Source organism: Marmota flaviventris, chromosome 6 (assembly GCF_047511675.1).
Source record: "Marmota flaviventris isolate mMarFla1 chromosome 6, mMarFla1.hap1, whole genome shotgun sequence".
In the NCBI taxonomy this organism is placed as follows: domain Eukaryota; kingdom Metazoa; phylum Chordata; class Mammalia; order Rodentia; family Sciuridae; genus Marmota; species Marmota flaviventris.
This window is the reverse complement of record NC_092503.1, coordinates 5,019,796-5,041,176: the sequence shown is the minus strand read 5'-3', so window position 1 is coordinate 5,041,176 and position 21,381 is coordinate 5,019,796. Positions and strand designations below refer to the sequence as shown.

At 46.9% G+C, this 21,381-nt stretch overlaps 1 long non-coding RNA gene across 1 annotated transcript; it reads right to left on the bottom strand.

Moving 5' to 3' along the window:
- Positions 1 to 2,118: 2,118 nt before the first annotated feature.
- On the bottom strand, positions 2,119 to 13,628 carry LOC114096041 (uncharacterized). The gene is made up of 4 exons (XR_003583347.2): positions 13,180 to 13,628; positions 10,255 to 10,435; positions 7,297 to 7,615; positions 2,119 to 2,264 (listed from the first exon to the last, which is right to left on the bottom strand). It is a non-coding gene; the product is annotated as an uncharacterized lncRNA (long non-coding RNA).
- Positions 13,629 to 21,381: the final 7,753 nt, after the last annotated feature.

The following is a 21,381-nucleotide window of genomic DNA, read 5'->3' as shown; positions in this document are numbered from 1 at the left end:
GAATGTGCCAGCTGTGGGTAACAACAAGCCAGAAGGCGAGGGACCCCTGCTTGGACCCCAACACACCGCCCACCTGAGGGCTCTGCGGGCGGGCACTGTCACCCCAGCTCAGGCTTCAAGAAGAGCTTGACTCTGTCTTCCACACATTCCCTCCCACTGCGATGTCCCCCAGCAGGGCCAGCCTTCGGGTCAGGAACACCGTGTATGAAACACTGCAGGTACGTCTGTCCCACTGTGTGACAGGTGAGTGGACACCCTTGGCTCCACCTGCGCCCTTTTCCAAAATTTTTCCTGGGACTCAGGGAGGGGTTCTGGGACTCAGGGAGGGGTTCTGGGAAGAGAACATTGAAAAGACTTTCTTGACTCCGTGTTAATCTGGGACTAAGAATGTGGTCAGACCCGAGGGCCACCTGCATGTCAGTCCCACCCACAGGGGGCACGGGTGGCCTGGCCTCCTCTTTTCAGCTCTGCTCTATGTTTTCTTTGCCTTGCTTCCTTCAGGGCCACCTGGATAACTAATTCCAGAGGCAAAAATTTCCTCTTCTCCAAGTGGAAACTTGTTGCAATCGTAGGGTTGGACTTGAACCGATTCTGAATGTGATGTCATGTTCAAGAGCCTTCTAGATTCACTCAACACTGTGTAGCATGTCCACACTGAAGGAGCGATTCTGGCTTATGTTCAAAGGCAACTCTTTGATAGCATGGTCCTAGGATGGCCCAACACTTTGGAATCTCAAACCTTCCAGAAGCTCTGGCTCATTGGACAAAGCCTAGTCTAGGGGGAAGATCTGATGTCCAGCCTTGACTGTAGGACACAGTGAGATATGGGAAAAGTCACCTACCCTCTCTGTGCTTCAATTCCTGGCCTAAAATCTGGAAAGTCTTCAAGTTCTGACTGCAATGCCCTAACATATGACATTTTGCATTAAACATGGACACAGGTAATTAAATATCTCATTACTCAGCAGAATGCATGAATGAATGGATGGAAGAGTGCACACACGCACGCACGCATACCATCAAGGTCCCCAAAGCGCTACCTTTCCTTAAAAGCTGGAAAGAGCAACCAAAGGCAAAGTTCTGCAAAGTCTCCCCAAAACTGGAGACTTTGATTTAATGTCACTGAACAAGTTGAAAAATCTTAGTAAGAGACACTTGAACCTTTTAAGTATCATCTTGTGGTGATAATGACCTCTCATGCATATTTATGCACTCAGCTTTATAATAACTACTTGAAAGGCTAGGGATTCCCCCCCCAGGGAACGAAGCTATGTGAAGTGCAACAAAATATTCTAAGTTCAAAGGTCCAAATATGTAAAATACTATGTGAAGTGCAACAAAATATTCTAAGTTCAAAGGTCCAAATATGTAAAATACGCAAAGTTGGAATTCCTTCCAGGATAGAAGGCACCTTGGTGCTTGACAAGCCCACCTGGTTATTGATTCAAGGAGTAGGTGGGCCTCAGAGGACCCTTAAAAGCAGGCCACGCCTGCCCCTCCCAGCATTCCTTCTGAGGAAAACCCCTACCTGGCCAAAGTGTGTGCCGCGTCCCCAGTGGAGACAGGAACGTTCTGAGAGGGAGAAACCGGTTCTCCCTCAGGTACTTAACAGAGAATTCCGAAGAAGGCCTCAGCCAGAGTCGCTTTGCAAAACCTTTTTGTCACAGTTACTCCATATCATTCATTACCCTCTCAAAGTAAAATCATATGACCCCATTTCCTCAGTAAGTTAATTATTTTATTCCTTTGTATGAGGCAAAACACTACTTTTATTGTTAATTAATATGCCAAAATTAGGTTATACCATTCTGGACATGTGAAATTGAATTTAGTATTTTCAAATATATTTTTTAAAAGGCAGCTAAAAATAAATGCCTTAATCTCCTTTTATCTTTCCAACTGAGCATAAATTTCCTTCCTATGCAATTCTGTTTCTTCCTGCTGTTTCAGTGACATGATGCCATTTATTTTCCGGAGGGAGGGGGAAATGATGAGACGTTTGGTTCATGTTTCAAAATCAGATATTTAAAAGTTGGAAAAAAAATAAAAACACAAATACCACAAAAGAGAGGGACAATCACTGTTAGGTTTCAGGACCAAAATCATTAGATGGAAAAGTAAGAAGGATTCTTTATTTGGGGGCCGATTCTAGACACTCGAGATTTTTTCTTTTCTTTTTCCTTTTCCCCTTGATCAAAGGGAAGATATAATAGGAAGTTCAGAAATTTCTCTTCTTGAAGACAAGCAGAGATAACGTGCCCATCCTAGAGAAAGACAGCATGAAAGATTCATCAGACAGTGGACAAAAAATGACTTCCTGATTCTCTCAGTTCTTTCTGCTCTAATGAAATTCCACCTGATACATCCACCATAGCACACTGTTAATTACATTTCTATTTACTTAGTAGACCTCTAAGTGCAAAGCAATCTACTGCCAGGGAATTGTTTGACTCCTGCGCTAGCAGACAGCATTCCGAACCTGTGAGGTGGAAGACAGCCTGGGCTGAACTGCTCCTCGCTGCCATGTCAGATTAGCGCTTGGCAGACCCAGGTGCAGCAAGGACTCTTCCCTTCTCTGAAGAAGACCAGTGGTTCTTAGAAGGCAATAAACTGATGTTGGGCACTCTCTGCTTGTCTGGCCCTGAAATGGTAGAAAGGACTAACTGGAGTTCACCTGGCCAGGGGGTCTTTCAGATAGAGCCAACTCTGAGACCCTGGCCTCCTCTATCCATGATGCAAAATGCACTTCTAAAAAGGTGCCAAGTCTCACAGGAATCTGCAGGAGAAGGTTCATGGTGGAGCACCCCCATGTCACGCAGGAGCCTGTGACATGCCTTCACTCTGGTGCAGCAGGCTTTCCTCAGGCAGATATGTGACTCTGGCCACATTAGCAAGGACGTGACCTGCCTTCACACCGGGTCACTTGGTGGTCAGTTCAAAGGAAAACAGAAGCAGAGATAGAGCCTGATCTCTGCGATCACTCTGCGCTTTCCAGGCAGTGGGGAAGCAGCAGCAGATGTCAGCTAAGAGCGGTTATTTACGGCAAAGAGGAAGGAGCCCAAATCTGATGACCATGGAAGATCGGCTCCCATCTCTCTTCCTTATGTGTGGGGTGTGGGTCTCTCACTATTTGGGGTAGAAAAGAAGGCCCTCTGTGCTTCGATCTCTTCTTCTAATTTTGCTCCTCCAACCCCCGCCCCCATAAGACCGGTCTTTTTCTGGAACATTAGAACAAGCCGAGAGGAGAGGTGCCGTGGGTGAAAGCAGAGCGGGCGTGCCGCCAGCTAGCCGTGACAGTCTGCTGCTGACCCCACCTTTTGGTCAGGCCTGGTCCTGTGTTCAAGTCGCCAGGCCCCCGAGTGACTGCTCTATAAAATGACCCTCTAAGCATGCAGGGACCGTGCCCAATGGAAGTCTGCAGCGTGAGGGCGCCCACCCTGCTCTGCTGGTCCAGGCACACCCCTTCTGCAGCTCTGTGTGGTCAGCAGGGCCTGCCTCTGAGCCTCAGCTCTGCCCCCAACTCACCCAGGTCCTTCATTTCCTTTAACCTTCAAGGTGACACTCTGAGGCCTGCCCTGCCACCCTTACCAGCTCATGTTCTCTTTGAAAGACCCGGGGGACCTGGCATGACACTCTGTGACCCATAACCCCAGAATGGGAAGGAGCAGCCAGGGACACACACTGTCCTTCTGAGTTCCACTGACACCACCCATCAGAGCCTCCACCACTTCCGGTTCCTCTGAGGATTCCCCTTCCCTGGCCTTCCACGCTCGTGTGGTAGGCGCCCGATCCTCTGTCCCGCCTCTTCCAGCTCTGACCTTGCTCCCTGCTGCAGAGCATGACCCTGCCAAGACACTCAGGCTGTTTTTTAGTTGCCCACTAAAGACTAAATGGCAGGGGGGTGTCCCATCCGCTCCCAGGACTCTTCCTCTGCTGTGCTAGCGATCCTCCCCTGCCCTTGACCCCTTCAATGGGACAGACACCACCTCCTTATGGGGATGCTACTTCTGTGCGGCCTCTGATTATTCTCTTTTTTTCCCCTCCCGGTGGGAGAGTCAATTGTGCATCAGAGTCTATTAATCTTATAAACAGTTATGGAGCTGCAGAGGCTGGATCGAACAGCTGAGGTTTTAAACAAGTCGGAGGACTGGGCCATTATTATAATGAAGCTCCATGATGTGGAATCATGTCTCTGGGTGACCAGGCACAATTCTTTAAGTCTAAGAAATTATAAACGATGTGTAGATTAGTGTTTCTTTTCTTTTCTTTTCCATGTATACAAAGTAGCCTCCTTACCCATGCTCATGGCCAAGTCCCCCACAGTTCCCAGGTCTTCTCTTGGGAGAGGACCTGTTCTAGGTGGTTCCGCCCGTCTTCAGGATGTTTACCCCTAAGCTAGTAAACCCGACAAGTAGGAAGAGCCCCGTATTCTCCCTCCTTTTGTCCTGTCCACAGAGAGACTGGGAAAGAGGACACTGGATGGACAGGGATACATTTCTCTCCTTTTCTATTAACTCCTGTTTGTCTGTTAATTTTGGCTTGGTGGTATCAAAAAGGGGGAATTTATCTTTTTCCCCAGATGCAACAAACAGATGCTGGGGACCAGAGACCTTGCATAGTCAATAAAAGATAAGTTATAAAATCTATAAAACTGCTGAAAGAAATCAGAATTTCAGCAAATTCTAGTTTTTTTTTTTTTTTTTTTTTTCTAGGCTGCTCCTTTTGATCAACTATGGGGAGAGGGGGGAAAGCCAGTCATGCATAAAATTCCATCTGTTACTTGAGCTTGGGATGAATGTGGCTCGAAGAGGAGGGGAGCAGAGAGTGATATGCGGGCTGTGACACTGACTGCAGCCAGTGGTAAAGACAAAGCTGTCATAATCAATTAGCATTTAGCTTTTTGTAAAGATCTTGAAGGCGATGGGTTCTTTAGATTTTAATGTGCATCTTCAAAGTAATTTTGTAAGCTATTTAAACCATGCTCCCTTTTACAACTCGACATAATTTGATTATACAAACCATCCTCCAATCCTTGGATATGCAAATGAAACATCAAAATGATTTTTCCCATATTTTGGTAGAATTTGATGTTGGGTGCAATGATAAGAAGTGTCACAAATTGCAGCCGGGCATCAGCAGCCCTTGCTGATGTACATGGAAGCTGTTCGGACTTTAAATGGCTGCTTTTTTCACAGTCACTCTTGAAAATAAAAATCTGGAATCTAAAGGTAGGGCAGGAACTGGGGTTTTCAGTTGACCTGCCTTGGTGTCTACTCCCAAGGCCACCAGTAGGCTACGTTTGCAAATGAAACTCTCAGAGCCTCAGTTTCCCCAGTTTCTATCAGGAGTCTAATACCACTGCGACTAGAAATGAAAATCTGAGTTATTCCTTTGGCAAAGAAATGATTCAAACAAGGATTGAGTGAGATCACGAGGCTGAGACCATTTCTGGCAGTGACTGAGAATAATCATGACATGTCTTGGAGGAGTCACTCCTCAGGGAGGGTCAGCCTGACGTTGCACACGGCCCATTCATTCAACATTTACTCAGTTCCTTCTATGTCAGATGTTGGCTGAGTGCTGGGAAGTTAAGAATGTGGATTCAGAGTCATAATCCTTGACCTCCTGGAGTTCATAGTCTAATGGGGCAGAGCAAACAATTGCACCACCACGAATAAGCACAGAACTGGGGCACATCTACAAAGTCCTGTGGAAACAAGGACATCTAGTTCTGCCTGGGCACTTCCAGAAGGCTTCCCAGAGGGGTGATGTTTGGATTGAGCCAGGAAAGGAGTAGGATCACTAGATGGAGGGGCTCCAGAAGTTCATTCCATTAAAACAGTGGGTATTGACTAGGCGATTTGCAGCTCCCCCTCCCCCAGGGGACATGTGGTGGTGACTGGAGACATTTTTTGATTGTCATGACTTGAGGTCAATTTGGGCCTCAAGTGAGTGGAGACCAGCAAGGATGTGGTTTCAATAGACAGGACAAGCCCCCAATAGAGACTCACCCAGCCCCTAATGTCAATCATGCCCAAGTGGAGACCCCCAAGTTAGCAGGAACCATGTGCCCACGAGCAGTGGGCACAGAAACACACAGGCTGCGTGGGACATCGCTGGTCATCTAGCAGGGCCTTGAGCCCCTGAGCGCAGGGAGGTGATGAAGGTGAGGGTCAAATCATGAAGGGCTTTGCTGACCATCACCAGCCAAGTTTTGCCCTTTTCTTGTGCTCCTTAAGCTTTCCTAAAATAGCCCATGTTAGAGGAACTTGAACTTTTGGGTGGCAGTAGCCTGAAAGAGCCATGTGCCTGTGTTATCTCAGAGGATCAATCAAGCTTTACTTCTTTTCATAATTAAAATAAAAATACAGTAGTCCCTCCTCACCAGAGTTTCATTTTCCATGGTTTTGGTTACCTACAGTCAACTGCAGTCTGAAAATATTAAATGGAAGTTTCAAGAAATAATGTTTCACAAGTTTGTGTTGTTTATTGCTGTTGTTCTGAGTGGTCTGAAGAAACGTGGCCCTGCAGCTCTCCATCCTGCCCCGAACGTGAGTCCCCCGTTGTCTAGCACACCCCTATGGAAGCACTGCCCATCCACTTAGTAGTCACTTCTTATCAGACCATCAGTCCTGGTATTGAAATGCTTGAGTTCAAGGAACTTATTTTACCTAAGAATGACCTGAAGCGCAAGCTTTGATTACGGTATGTTGTTCTGTTTAGTTTTAGTTGCTGTTGTTAATCTCTTACTGTGCCTAATTTGTAAGTCCAACTTTACCATAGGTAGGCATGTATTTGAAAAAACATAGTATATATAGATGTTGGTACCGTCCTCAGTTTTAGGCTCTCATGGAGTAATTTGAAATATACCTCTGCAGATAAGGGGGGCACTATCATAATGGTGTGGTCTTTTTCCCCTAAAAGTTTAAACAAGATCATTACTCCAGGGAGACAGACCCTCATGTGTAATACAGGACGAGACAGGTGAATAGGCAAGAGAAACCCTGTAGAATTTTGGGCAGAGGATGGCTTGGGCAGGAGGGTGTTTGTGTCCACTGACACTGAGGGCTAAATCAGAGTGGTTGATTCAGCAGTGAATCGCCAAATACTGATTCATGGTTGGGTGCCTTTGATCTTTTTATGTACTTATCTTATCCTAGCTACAGGGTCTAGAATCTGCCCAGGCTGGCGTCCAAACTCTGAGCTCAGGCAACCCCCTCCCCGCACCTCAACCTACCCTGTAGCTGGGACCACAGGTGCATGCCATCATACCTGGCTAAGGTCATGCCATCATACCTGGTTAAGATCAGGTGCCCTTGAGGTCCAAGGTGACAGCTTTGACTTTGAAGTGCTCCACATAGTCAGAGGCATGGGGTCCACTGGTATAGAGGGCTCTGGTCTGAGACACCAGAGCTTCCAAAGGCTCTGCTTCCAACCCTAAGTGGTGTGTGACTGGAGAAAATCACTTCGCCTCTTCAACCCAAGAGTAACCTGAGCGAGAAGCTCTGGACTCTGAGCTCTCACACCCTGTGCCTCCTAACAGCAGGGCGAGCCTTCCTGGGAACTGGTAACACAGAGGTGTGATCCAGGTCATCAACAGAGTCCTGGCCGGCTCCTACACTCCAAACAGAAAGAACACAGTGTTGGGCTTCAGGGAGGCCCAGGGGAACTCAGCAGCACAGTTTAATTTTCCACTTTCATAACTTCAGTCCTTTGAGTCTTGAGAGCCATTTTGGCCTTTAAGAGTCCCTTATTATACAAATCTCCTGAATCCCTTATCAGCTAACATCTTGGGCTTCAGAGAACCCTTTCTTATGGATTAGCAGGCACAAGACCTAGAGAACTGCAGAGAAACCAGCTTGCCTTACAAGAGTAGAAAGACTGTCCCTATCTTCCCAAATGTATTTGTTTTTCTATTTATGTAGGTAATGCTCTGGACATGGATCTTCCCTACCTGCCCCAAGACTTCCATAGTTGAGCAAAAGGCAGATGAGAGGAAGAAACACACAGACACACACACACACACACACACACACAAACACACACATACACACACACACACAGGCACACACATACACACATACATACACACACACATACACACACACACACACACACACACACGGGGGGGGGGGCAAGTGCTTTGTTCTTCACTCCCTAGCCCATGGAGAAAGTCCTTTCCTCCTCCACATCTGTTTTCTGCAGTCTGCCAAGAAGCTGAAGGAGGTGGCCTCTGCAGCCCTCCAGCTCTAGGTTCTCCGGCTGTGCAGGGATGGGCCTCAAGGTGACTCATGCCAGCAGATAGCGCTCAAAAAGCAGGGAATGAGCAGGGGCCACTCTGTGGGCCTCTGTGCTGGAAACACTGCCAATGCTCTGTGAGGACTGGCCCACGGCAATGGGCACAGAGACAAAGAACAGCCCCAAAGTGTAAGACGTCCTGAGAGCCCTGCGTGGGAGTGGGTGGGTGGGGTCCCCAGGAGAAAAGAGGAGAAAGCTAAACCAGGAGGGAGGCAAGCCTGTTGGCGCTTCCTGGACCTCGGGCAGCCAAACCCCACCCTGCCCTGTTACACAGGGAAGTGCCCCTTGCTCATACCACCCTGTTGTCTGAATGTCTTTGTTTACCTATTTATGTAGGTAATGCTCTGGACATGACCTTCTCAGCCTACTGTGGTCTCTTCAAGTAAGGAACACGTCCTATCAGGGCAGTATTGATGGAGGGTCTGCCTGGCCTGAGCGCACGGCTCTGGTATCATTTGCATGTGTGCGAGTTTGGCCAGCACCACGTGCTCCTAGGCCCGGCTGGTGGGACTGTCCAGTGTATCCCAGCCTCCGAGGAGCACTGGCTCTCCTTGGAGGGAGCTGGGTCCGACATCCTTGGGCCAGTTGGAGCAGAACTGAGCACTTAGGGTGGTGTGCTTGTGCCCGCCTCCCGGCCTGCCTCCTGGGTTCTGGAGACTCCACTGAACTGATTACTTCTGATCATTAGAAAGTTAGATTTGTTACATATATGAAATATTCATAAATCGGCCCAATTTCACATTTTTTATTGATTAAGGCAAAGAAAGAGGTACCTCAGCAATTCAGGTCATGTATATCATAAAAACATTTTTTTTTTTTTTTTTAACAATCATCTTGGCTGAGATATCAGACTGCATCTCATTTCCAAGGACTGTTACTTCAGTATCTCCTGAGATCAAAGCCTTGGAGATCCACCAGGGTCGTGAGATCCCTCAGGCTCCTGGGTGGGGCTGAGCCTTCTCATAGAGGTGGACTCAGCAGGAGGACCCCTCATGGAGCCAGGAGCCCCTGCGTTGACCTTTGGAGCTGAGGCTGTTCACTCAGCAGCCCTGGGATCTGAAGGCCCGGACTGTCTGGGCTCTGCCCTTGGGGCAGTCATGCGAGGACTGAGCAGAACCACACACATCAGAACCACATTGTATGTTCTGATGACACACAATGTGCCGGGCTCGCTCAGGGACCCTCCTGTGAATTGTCTCTTATCCTCTCAGCTGCCCTGTCAGGAAGGCACCACTTCTGCCTCATTTTATGAAGAAATGGAGGCATTGCCTGAGAAACCTGCTGTCTCCCTGCTGCAGTCTGGCCCTGGAGGCCAGGTTCTGAACAACTGTGCCAGCATTTCCCAAGTGTATCCGGGAACCCTGGGAAAAATCCTTCCTGAGGTCCTCCAGGGTCACAGCTCATTCCTGATCACACTAAGATGTCGTTTGCCTTTTTCACTCCCTCTCAGGAGTACGCAGGGGAGTGGTCCAAGGCTGTCAGAAGAGAGGCGACACCATCACTCCGACAACTACGGAATGAGTGTACATATGTTCTGTGTCTTAAAAACGTCTCCGGCTTAATTTCTAATAAGGTCAACATTGATAGATAAAGTTCCCTCTGTGGGGCCTTAATAATTTTTAAGAGTGCGGAGAGGTCCTTAGATGAAAAAGTTTGAGAGCCACCACCCTGCACTATACCACCTCCAGATGGCTCCTCAGCTCCCCCAGCCTTTTCTGTTTCTAGTCCCTGCAGTCTGAAGCCCCATTCCCAATCCCAGTACAGTCGCTTAAGCCCTGCACTTTTGGTCCCCTCCTGCCCACCTAGCTCTTGAGTGTCACTGTCCTTGATTGCAGTTGGCATGACTTTCTAGCCCCCAATACATTCACAGAAGCCATGTCTCCACCCAGCCCCGCGGGTCAGCTTGTGTGCGAGGTCTGGGTGGGTCAGGTTCTCCCTGGGAAATCTGAAACTTGCCTGGGAAGACACGCTGACGTGACTGGGGCAGGGTGTGGGATGGCAGAGCTGCAGAACGTGGCAGAGTTCAGTGGCCGGCTCTACTCGGGATTCTGTGGGTTTCCAAGCTGGACTGTTCAGCTTCTCCGTAGTTCTCTGAGCTACTCCAGTAGCTGTTGTACATCTTTATGGCTTCAGGCAGCTTGGTAAAAGCAGAAGATCAATAGGAAAAAATTAATGCACCTTCCCTTGATTCACCACTCCGTCTGCTTACAATAATCTCCTAATTTTCCACCGGGTCCTGTCAACTGGAACATCACCTGTTTCTGCCTGATCTTCCCTGAGTCTTCTGAGTTTTCTCACCAACCTACAAGTCCTGAACCTACTTCAGCAGCTACATCTGACCTGCCTTCTCCTCTTCCTCACCTACCACCATGTCCTGGAAGGAAACGAACCCTCTTGCTCAGGAGCTCAGATGGTGTCCATGCTGCCCATGGTCTAACAGCTGTAAGCATTCTTCAGCATATTCTTTATTCTTTGGCTCAAACTCCCACTGAGAAACCTGAATACCTGTTTCACTGAGCAGCATAACTGACTGGTACAAAAAACTCCCCTAGAAATAAACTGTCCATTATGTTTCAAGAGAAAATTTAAATAAGAGAGAATTAATAAACATTAAGGCTGATGCAACAGGAAAGATGCAGGAGTCCCGTGTTACATCCCAAGTCTTCCCTCCCTGCCATTTGTCGTTGGAGTTGCACTGGATAGGTGCTCCCAACAAGACGCCACCAACCCAGGACCCCCGGGGGAAAGCAGGTTCATAGATGCCCCTTAGATCAGATCATCCTGGATTACCCAGGTGGGCCTCAAATCCAATGTCCAGGGTCCTTGTAAGAGACACTCAGAGGAGAGATGGTAAAAAGAGAAGGCACACAGCAACAGAGGCAGAGAGTGTTGTGGCCACAGGTCAAGGGGTGCTGCAGCCAGCAGAGGCTGGATGAGGCAGGAGTGGAGAGCCCTGTGGGTGCTCTGCCCTCCAGAACTGTGAGACACTCAGTTTCTATTGTCAACCACCAAGTTTGTCATTTATCACAGCAGCCCAAGGAAGCAAATGCACCATCTCAGATGGATAGCCTGGGGACCCCACTGTTGAACAGCTCAGGGACCGATCACCTGGCACAGGGACATACTGTCCCCTGCCTTCCTCACAGCTTCTAAGAGGAGCAGTCCTCCTCTGGAGCATCTTCTGTGATGGACTTAATCCCTCTCTGGCTCCCTGCTTTCTCCAATATGTTGGACTCGCCCAAGATGTCCCTGGCTCTTGTTGGTCATTATGGCTATTCAAAGCTTGTTTTTGTTACAATTATCATGATCCATGTGAGTGTCAACAAAAGACAAAGGGGAGTTTATTCTTCAGATAAATAGTATCCGAGGGCCGGAAGCACGGCAGGCCTGGCCAGCACTGGGTGGGATGCTGATAAGCCCCGCAGCCCAGGCAGCTGCTGGCCTCTTGTCACACATTCTCTCTGCATGTGGCATTTTCCTCTTTCTCTGTAGCCTGGCTGTCCTTGCCTCTGTCGAAGAGCTGACGATGGGCACCCACATAGAGGTTCCTACTTCCTGTCTCCAGCCCCTATGAAGAAGGCTCAAGGGGGTGAGCACCTCAGAATCCCCAGTTCTAAGTTCTCTGAGAGTGTGTAACTGGAGAGACCCTGGATGAAGCCAATGGTGCAGAAACGTGTAGCACAGACGTGGCTGATGGCTCCTGCTGGGGCACTGGGTGGCCCTCAGGGAAGAACAAGGACAGGAAGGCAAGGACAATGCTCCTGGCAGAAGGTGCAGCCCTTGACGTAGGGGGACTCCAGGGTTCCCCACCTTGGCCCTCTACACGCGCTATCGTTTTAATATGGCTTTTGCCCACCAAGAGTCCCTGAGACTGAAGGCTTGGTCCCCAGGTGGTCCTTTAAAAAGGAGGTGAAACTTTGGGGAGGTGGAGGTGGGGGCTACTGGTAGGTCCTTAAGTCACTAGGGATGTGTCCCCAAAAGGATGTGTGACGCTAGTCTCTTTGTCCCCTGCTCTTGTTTGAGAAGTGACTAGTTCCTCCACAAGTGCCCCACCATCCCCTACCCATTGCCTGGCTTGGGCCTTCACAGAACTCAGCCGACACAGGTGTCATGCCCTTGAACCTCCAAAACTGTGAGCTAAATGAACCTCTTCCTTTTATAAGTAGCCTGTCTGCATTTCCCTTGGGGAATGCAAAGTTCCTTAACACCACACACGACCTTCCTTACCCCCCAGTTCCTTTTCTCTGGGTTGTTCCCTTCTAGGCTCACATCAGGCATTGTGTTAGAAAAGCCACCTTGGCTCTTGTGGCCTTCTCTCCCAGCCCTGTGTCCTTCCAGCGTCAAGACTCTCCATTGAAGTGTTTGTGGTTGCGAGCCCTGCCCTCTGCTCCCACCCTGTGTCCCACTAGGTGCAGGTATGAGGGGGAAATCCCAAGCATCAGAGCCCACTACACCCCTCCCACCCCAGGAGGATGTCAGGTCTCCATGTTTGAGGTGAAGAGAGAAACTCAAGGTTAAAAATCTGTCCGAGGTGAGCCTGAGGAATTAGAGTTCCCCAGCTGTTCACTGTGAGCTGAACAAACCTGACCCCGGAACACCAAAGTCCTGCCTTCTCACAAAGCCACCAGGAGAAATGGGAAAGGCAAAATGAAGGAGTGAAGATTGATGTGCTAATATACATGTAAGATCTTGCTGCAAAATAACTTTTACTGCCAAACTACAATTGGATGAATAACTAAAATATTAAGAAATGTGTATTTTAAAAAACGAGGGGTCTAGACTGAATCACCACCCATGCCTGGAGGCCATGTGTTTGTCTCCTTGGTGTGAGTAGGAAGGAGGTCAGGCTCGCTGTGCCCTTGCCCACCAGAGGTCACCGACCTGAACATTCTCTGCACCACGGGGACTCTAAAGAGAACAGCATTCTGATCCACAGAGGCCGATGCGCCATTAAACACGCAGCACAAAAACTAGGAACTGAGTTCCCAAGGGATGAGAGCAGCAGAAGGGTGAAGGGGAATGTGAGGCCAGGCCTGGGGCAGCTCCAGGGGCTTCCGATGGTCTGCGGCCGCCGTATCATGGAAGTGACGGTGCCTCCCGAGCCAAGGGCAAAGCACCCTGTCAGGTGTGCAAAAGACTAACGATGAACAACGGACTCAGTCCTGGTTGGATAAGGATAAATAAAATTAAAATTCAGAAATTTGCTTTAAATGTGTTGTTAATTGCTGTTGAGCTTTAAATATTTGAGTTTATTAATTTCTCCCTCACCCCCTGAATTATATTTCAGCAACGTTCCCCTGTTATTAGGCTATTAAATCAGACATATCAAAAAGGAAGCATTTATTTATATCTTCAGAGACATGTACATCTAATTAGGATGGTGTTACTGTGCATATTTTATATTAGGCACATGCTGCCTGTGATTTCCCTCTAATCAGCTCTGAAGGGCCTTAATAAGTGTCTGGAGGATCTGACTTGGGCTGGATGAGGAAGACCCCTGCCACTTTGTGAGCAGTGATTACTTACGGACCTTCACCCTGAAGGAAGTAGCCACTGCTAGACACAGCAAAGTCCCCACCGAAAGTTAAAGAATTCAAAATGGCGACCTTGGAAAAGAAGGATCTAGAAACTGGCTACACTGCTAGAAAGTTTCTGTGTGAATAAAAATAATAAACGAGCCAGCAATTAGGGACCACTTCCTGCATTGCACAAGCTCCTCGTGAACACTCTGGGGCTCCCATGACTCTGACAACAGTCCCCGAAGGCTGGAGAAGACAGAGTGAGCAATGGTGCTGGAGAAACATGGCCATATGCTGCCCACACGATCACTCTCACCCTCGAGTGCACTGATGGGTCAGCAGCGTTCCTCTTCCTGTTGTTACTGCACGTGTTACAACTCAGGCAGACTGAACGTGAACAAGTGTTTAGCTCACTACTCCAGTACACAGCACCTGAGCATTGGCTGCATATTCCATTTGGCAGTGCTATTTCTTACCTGGTGAGCTTTTGTTAGAAGACAGTGGGTTCAATCCTCAGCGCTCCCCTCCCTCCCACAGGACAGTGGGTTCCATTTCTAAAGATGAGTATGCTCTTTAGGTGAAGCCATTCCCAAAGGTGGGAGATGGGAGGGACTAGCTGATGCTCTCATGTGATTTTGTTTCGAGGACTCTTTTTTTTTTTTTTGGTACTGGAGATTGAACCATTAAGCTACACCCCCAGCCCTTTTACACTTTTTAAAATGTTGAGACACGATTTCTGAGGCTGGCCTTGAACGTGGGATCCTTCTGTCTTAGCTTCCCAAGTCACTTGGATTACAGGTGTGTACCAACCCAGCTGAGGACTTCATTAGACAAGCGTTCTTAATCCTTGTTTTTTGTTTGTTTGTTTTGTAATGTGGTGAGGAAAGGGGTGGAGAAAGTATGAATTTGAGTAATATTGAAAAAAGTCAGGACCAAGTCATGGTTCTTCCAGTTTATGATTCCTTGGGAAGACAGTTAATCTCAGAGAGACTCTTTTCTCACAGGTAAACCCAAATTCCAAAGGCAGGTCAAACATTTTACACATATTTAACAGACGCTATCTGATATGGTAGCCACGAGTTATGTGGGGCTATTAAACTTTAAATATCAAAATTAGATGAAATTTAAAACTTATTTCCTCAGTCACACTAATGACATTACAAGGGCTCAGTAACTACACCTGGCTAATGGCTACCAACTGGGCAATGCAGATACAAAATATTTCTCCCACCACAGAGAACTCTACTGGACAGCCCTGTTCTAAACACCAAGGATTTGGGACCTGTCAGCCAACAGGTGGTTAGTGTTCATTTAACAAACTTTGAATGGAAACCATCTTTGTGAAGGCCCTGTTCTTAGCACACAAGATGATTTTATGAGCAAAGCAAAGTTCTTGCTCTGAAGGAGGTGTTGTGAATGTGTTAGGTTTTCCTAATGAGTGAGAGAGTACAGTGCAGTATTCAAGGACAGTCTGGACTGTGGGTGCAGCACATCTGTGATCCCCGTGACTCAGGAGGCTGGGCAGGAGGGTTGTGGGCTCCAGATCAGCCCCGGCAACTTAGTGAGACCCTGTCTCAAAATATAAAAATAAAAAGGACTGAGGATGTAGCTCAGGGCTAAACCACCTCTGGGTTAAACCCCAGCACCAAGAAAAGAGAGAGAGGAGAAAGAACACCAGTATAGAGCCTGTGTCAGGCTTTGAGTTTGAGCTGCATGGCGTAGGTCAATTTACTCATTCTGAGACTTAGTTTCCTCTCCTGTAAAATGGTGCGTTTGCCTGTTTTCCATTACAGTAATGCAGCACCTGAGGCCAGGTAGCTCAAAGAGGTTTATTTAGTGAACAGTTTGGGAGACTGGGAGTTTGCAGATCAAGGCACTGGCGCTGCTGGGCTCGGGCGAAGGCCCTTTGGCAATGGCATCATGGCAGAAGCATGTGCAAGAGCAACGGGTGACGTGTCAAGACAGGAAGGCAGAGCAGGGGAGGGACCAGCCTTGCTCTGTTTTCAACAGTCCTTTCTTGAGAATTGACTCCGTGTCCCATGAGAACTTTTTTTTTCTTTTTTCCTGGATACTGGAGATTGAACTCAGGGGCACTCAACCACTGAGCCACATCCTTAGCCCTATTTTATATTTTTTATTTAGAGACAGGGTCTCACTGAGTTGCATAGTGCCTTGCTTTTGCGAGGCTGGCTTTGAACTCTCAATCCTCCTGCCTCTGCCTCCGGAGCTGCTGGGATTACAGCTGTGCGCCTGGAGAACCATATTAATCCCTTCTAGGGCAGCACCTCCAACTGACCTACCTTCTTCCCACCAGGACCTCCTCTTCAAGGTTGCTCCACCTGTTAACATCACCACACTGGGGACCAGCAAGCACCCAGCACATGAACCCTGGGGAGACACACTCAAACTGTGTCCACGTCACAGCAAATGGCTACTAATAGCTTCCCAGGACTGCTGCAAGGATTAAGAGAGTAAATGCACATACGGGTTTAATACGCTGCCTGGCACAGTAGGTGCTCGATAAATTATTGCTCTTCGTGTTAAGATAAAAATCAGTTCTCCTAATTGCTAGTTTGTTCCTATAATAGGATATTTCCCCTGCTGTCTGGAATTTATTGGTATGTGATTAAGGCTCTATCTCAGGATGTTCCTAGAGGTGATGTGATAAAACAATACCAAAGTCATGCTTATGGTGCCATAGGAATCCATTCTTTAATTCACATTTGGAAACTAATTGCTCAAATAATAATCTTAACATTCTTGCTGGTATTGGTTGCTATAATTATAGAATCTTGGAGCTTGAAGAGGTGTCAGAGAGAATACAGTTCTGCAGAGAAAATTCTTACAAAAATAAGGAAAGGGAAACCCAGGGAGAGGAAGTGGTCTGCCAAAGTTGCTTGGGTATTTAGTGGCAAAACCAGGGCTGGACCTCAGGCCTCTCGTCACCAGGGCAGTGGCGCTGGCACGTCAGCACATTGCCATCTCTCTTTTTGGTGGATGTTCCCTTTTCCAGAAGATACTTACAGTAAACTATTGGTCACCCATAAGGCATATAAATGTCCTCACCCCTGGTCACCAAAGTGAGAGTGCATTCAGAATACCGGAGTTCACACTCTGGGAGTGCGCAGGGTTGGTGCTTGGCATCGCTGTGGCAGCCAGCGCCGCAGCGACCACTTACCTTCTCTTAACTCAATTGCTGCACTGCTTGTATCTCCGCTTTACCTCACATTTTATTCTCCTCGAATCTGCAAGCCTGAAGAGGAGTCGTTTTCCCCCTCTATGTTTATTTGATGTTAGGAGCTCTTGGTGGCATAGCAAAGGGATGTCCCGAGTTCCCCCCTTGTTATGGTCTAGATAGGAAAAGATCTTGTGCTGTCACCATCTCAGTGATACACTCAAGTTTTCATAGGAAAGGAATTGATATCAAGAGAAATTGCACGTATAAATCCTTGGGTACAAGAAGGGAACCTCATCCTGAACCAGGTTTGAACTTTCCTACCAGAAAATAAAAAGTTTTACAAAAGTGATAAATTTTACTTGGGCAATGAGGCTGTGAATAAAGAAGGCTTTTCTTTTCTTTCTTTCTTTTTTTTTTTTAATAAAACATTTTGTTGTTGTTGTTGTTGTTCTCCAGAGTCTAAAATGGTTTTAGATTCCTATTAGAAAGCACAGAGAATGAAAATTACGGTCAGCTCTGGATCATTCAAGGGCCATCTGGATTTTTTTTCATCTCCTGTCACCAACATGAGTCTCCATCCAATGATGTGGTTCTGACTGGTGAGGGATACAGGGATTCTTCCCTCTCCCTACCTCCCCCACCTTTTTTTCACCTGAACTTGTGTCATTTCAAAGCTGAATAGTACAGGAAGAGTAATCACCAATCAATTGAAATTAAAAACATGCAAACTTTGGAGAGCTGTATGTGTTCCATCTTTCCATCAGAAAAAGTTTAAAAGATTGAACAACTTAGACTCTGAGTAGCAGGCACCAGCATCGTTTTGCCTTTGTAGGAGCTGAGTAGGTAGTTAATAGAACAATGGCATTGTAGAAGTAATTAGAATTGTATTTGGGGTTTTCAGTGTTTTATTTTTCAAGATGTATGGTCAATGATCAAACCTGTAACAGAAAGCCCACCTGGGAACTGGACTCTGATTTAGGGGGTCAGAAAGGGCTCAGATTTCCTTTGGAATCTTATGGCATGTGGCAAGTATGAAATGTCCCAACAGGAAGAGGAGGGAAGAGGAGGAAGTGTGTGGACTGTTAGATAAAGTGTGCGACTGTCACATCCCCCTCCACACGTGCAGAGCCACAAGCCATGATAAGTTCATTCCACCTCATGGTGTTAGCTCCTTAGCTGTTGTTTTTTCTCTGTGCTGTTGGATTCTGGATATTTTGTAGAACGTTGGGGGCAATTTCTATTTGGATGAAGGTAACACAGTTACACTGGAATTGGCTCCATAGGTGTCAAGGCTTTGGGGGATTAGAGTGACCAGAGTAGAATCTCCTGGAGGAGCTTTAAATGTTAAAGTAGGGAATCCCTGGGAGCATGTGGAATGACCTAGCAAATAAGCCCCCAAGCTTCTGGCTACTGTCTGAAGGTTCCGGTTCCCCTGCCCCAATGAGACAGGCTCATCCACAGCCCACAACTGGAAATGCTCAGATGACCTTGGACAGTGTGACCTTGGCTTTCTCTGTGGCTCAGCACCACTCATTTTGGCTCCCTACCTCAGCTCCCAGTTTTCCAAGTTACTTTAATTTATGACATGGTTTGGACTCACTCACTGGCCATGACCTTGGCCTTCACCCCAGGGTATTATTTTCAGCATTTATCCTCTAGCTTTCCTATTGCTACCAGAGGCAGGAGGTGCTCCGTCCTCTCATGGCCCCAGGCCCCAGGCCCAGAGACAAGACCTGGGCAAACACATTCCCAGTTCCCCAACAGAAAAGGGACTCAGATGGGAATGGGGCAGAGAACTGAAGTTGGCCAGGTGTTTGCTTAAAGTTCTGTCTTTACAATGATGTGCCAAATGCTTTCTTCTGGCAGCATCCAAGGTCACTGCCAGCTCCTGCAAAGAAACATGGCACTCACTCAGGTTTTAATCCTTTGGAGAGACAAAATGTACACATGTAACAACTTGAAAAGAGGTACAGAGCTGTGCCTGCGCAGTGCCAGCAAACATGCTGGGAGGGCACGTTCACACAGAGGAAGAAGGAGCGGGTCCACAGGGCAGACAGGAGGGAGCACAGGATTGGAGGGGTCCTGAGGAAACCATGGGCCCAGCTAGGCAGGGAGAGATGGGTGGAACCCATTCAAGTGGACAGGACCCGCTCAAACCAGTGCAGAGAGCTGGGGCTGGCCAGCAAGTTGAAGCCTGGGATGTGAGTCCCCACCTTAGGGTCACGGACATCTTCACGCAGCAGGCACAGTATTGCCAGACAGACACCGGCCCCAGGGAAAGTTGTTCAACAGTGGGAAAGTCCACAAAGGGACCTAAAAGAAGAGGCAGAGCACTGAAACTAATGTAGCCTTGAAGGATCTGTGCTTGGGTTGTTATTTATCTGTTGTTTCTTTTGGTGGTATTCTACAACAGCCAATTATGAGCACATTGTAAATAATGGTTTTTGTAATTCCTAATTTTAAAAATTTCAGGGATCTTCCAAAGTAAGTCTTAATGCATGATTTAACAGGTAGTAAATAAACACAGTTTTAAACACAAGAAATTCTCTGAAATAGTGCTCCTTCCTAAAATTGAAACAGAGGGGTTACTAACCCTGGCTTTGGAGTGGACTTGACATTCTGCAGTCTATGAGTTTTTGCTGTGCCTGCTTGGGCCCTTCCTCTCCTCTGAGGACAGCACAGCTCTTCTCTGAGTGCTTCTCTCTTGTCCCCACCATTGGGTTCAGATGGTGGCTGCTCATGACAGCTCCCATCCTGGCCCCTGACCTGAGCCCAGATGCTGGGGCCTTTCCCTGGGACTTTACAACAGGCATGGCAGGGCTTAGGGCTTGGGTGAGGAGGTGGGCACGTTAGCCCAGGTGTTTTTTCCTGTTGCAGAGTTGTGAGATGAGGGGACAGGAGTTGCCATGGCTGTGTGTCCAGCCTCGTGTGAACAGGGTGGGAGAAGGACAATATGCAGTTAGAAAAGACAAGTCTTTTAGCATCCAGCTTCCAGCCCCAGTGGCCTTGAAGGCTCAGCTATCCCCTAGCCCTTTCCAGACACTTGAGACCTTGAATAAATACCTTCCCACTTTGGCTGCAACTATTTGAAGTTCATGTTACTTGAAAAAAAAAAAAAGTTATAACTAATATACCCATGCTCAAGGTTATACTGCAATTATCACTTCTATTCCCGCAATCCATTATACAATAACCTTACTTTCACATGTGACAAAATTTGGTAGAGTTCAATAAATGGCCCCAAATCTCATATTGAATTGTTGCTAAAATAATAGTATTCACCACTACATTATTAGGACCTTATATATATAATTAATGCAAAGTTTCACATAGACTATTTCTTTTAATTTTATGACAAGCCCTTGAATCAGATGAATAAGCATTGTTAGCTCAAATTTTAGATGAGAAAAGTGAAGTTCAGAGACATTAGCTGACTTCCCCACTGTCAATCAGCACGTAAAGGAACAGAGCTTGAACTCATGTCTTGACATACCATTTACTGCCCCTCAGAACCACACACACACACACAGCCGAACACACATGGTACAGAGGTTCATTTCAATTAAAAATGAAAACTGTACAATAACTGTCCTCCTTGGGATCACTTAAAAAATGTTTTAAGATATTGCTGCCCATAATTATTTGTTCTTTCATCTTGCCAAAATATTGGTTTAGAAATTACCTGATTCTTCTGTGGTTCTAACTGCAGTTAGAATATTTTCCATTATCTTGAGACTTGATAAAATATAAATAGCTTGTACTTCGTCTCTCTTGGTTTTTAATTCCTAATGAAATGTGAAAAAGCAAGATGACACATAAAAGAAAAAGCAAAAGATAACTAATTCAGAGATTAACTTTGGGAAAGCGCCAAAATTAGATCGTGTAATTAGTTCCCAGTTTAGAAGCCTTTGGTGGAATTACATTTATGCAAACAAATTCCATTCACATACTTTAGAAAGACTGAATGATTTTATAGATGGATTCTGCTTAAAATCGTGCATTATATAAGTTTTATTACTCATATTTCTCCTTTATATGTTGCTTTTAACAATTAAGAAATGCCAAGAACTGGCACTCAACTGCTTAGGAAAAAAGTCAGTGGTAGATACAAAAAAAAGTGGAAAGAAGGCTGCCACAAAACTGAATTATAGCACCTCTTTAAAAGGCGTCAACAGTCCTTTAAGGCAAATAGCAGAGGCTGCTAGGCTCCAAATTTGATCTGCCCTAGTTTTCATGTCTTTGTGCAATACTATCCAGGGGTGAAATAAGCAAAAGTCTAGGTTGGCTCACTGGCTTTCATGTAGCAGTCTCGTTTCTGGTTTGGGAAGTCCAACACACAACACAGTCAATAGTGGACTGGCCCAGATTGTAGGGGAAGGGAACCCA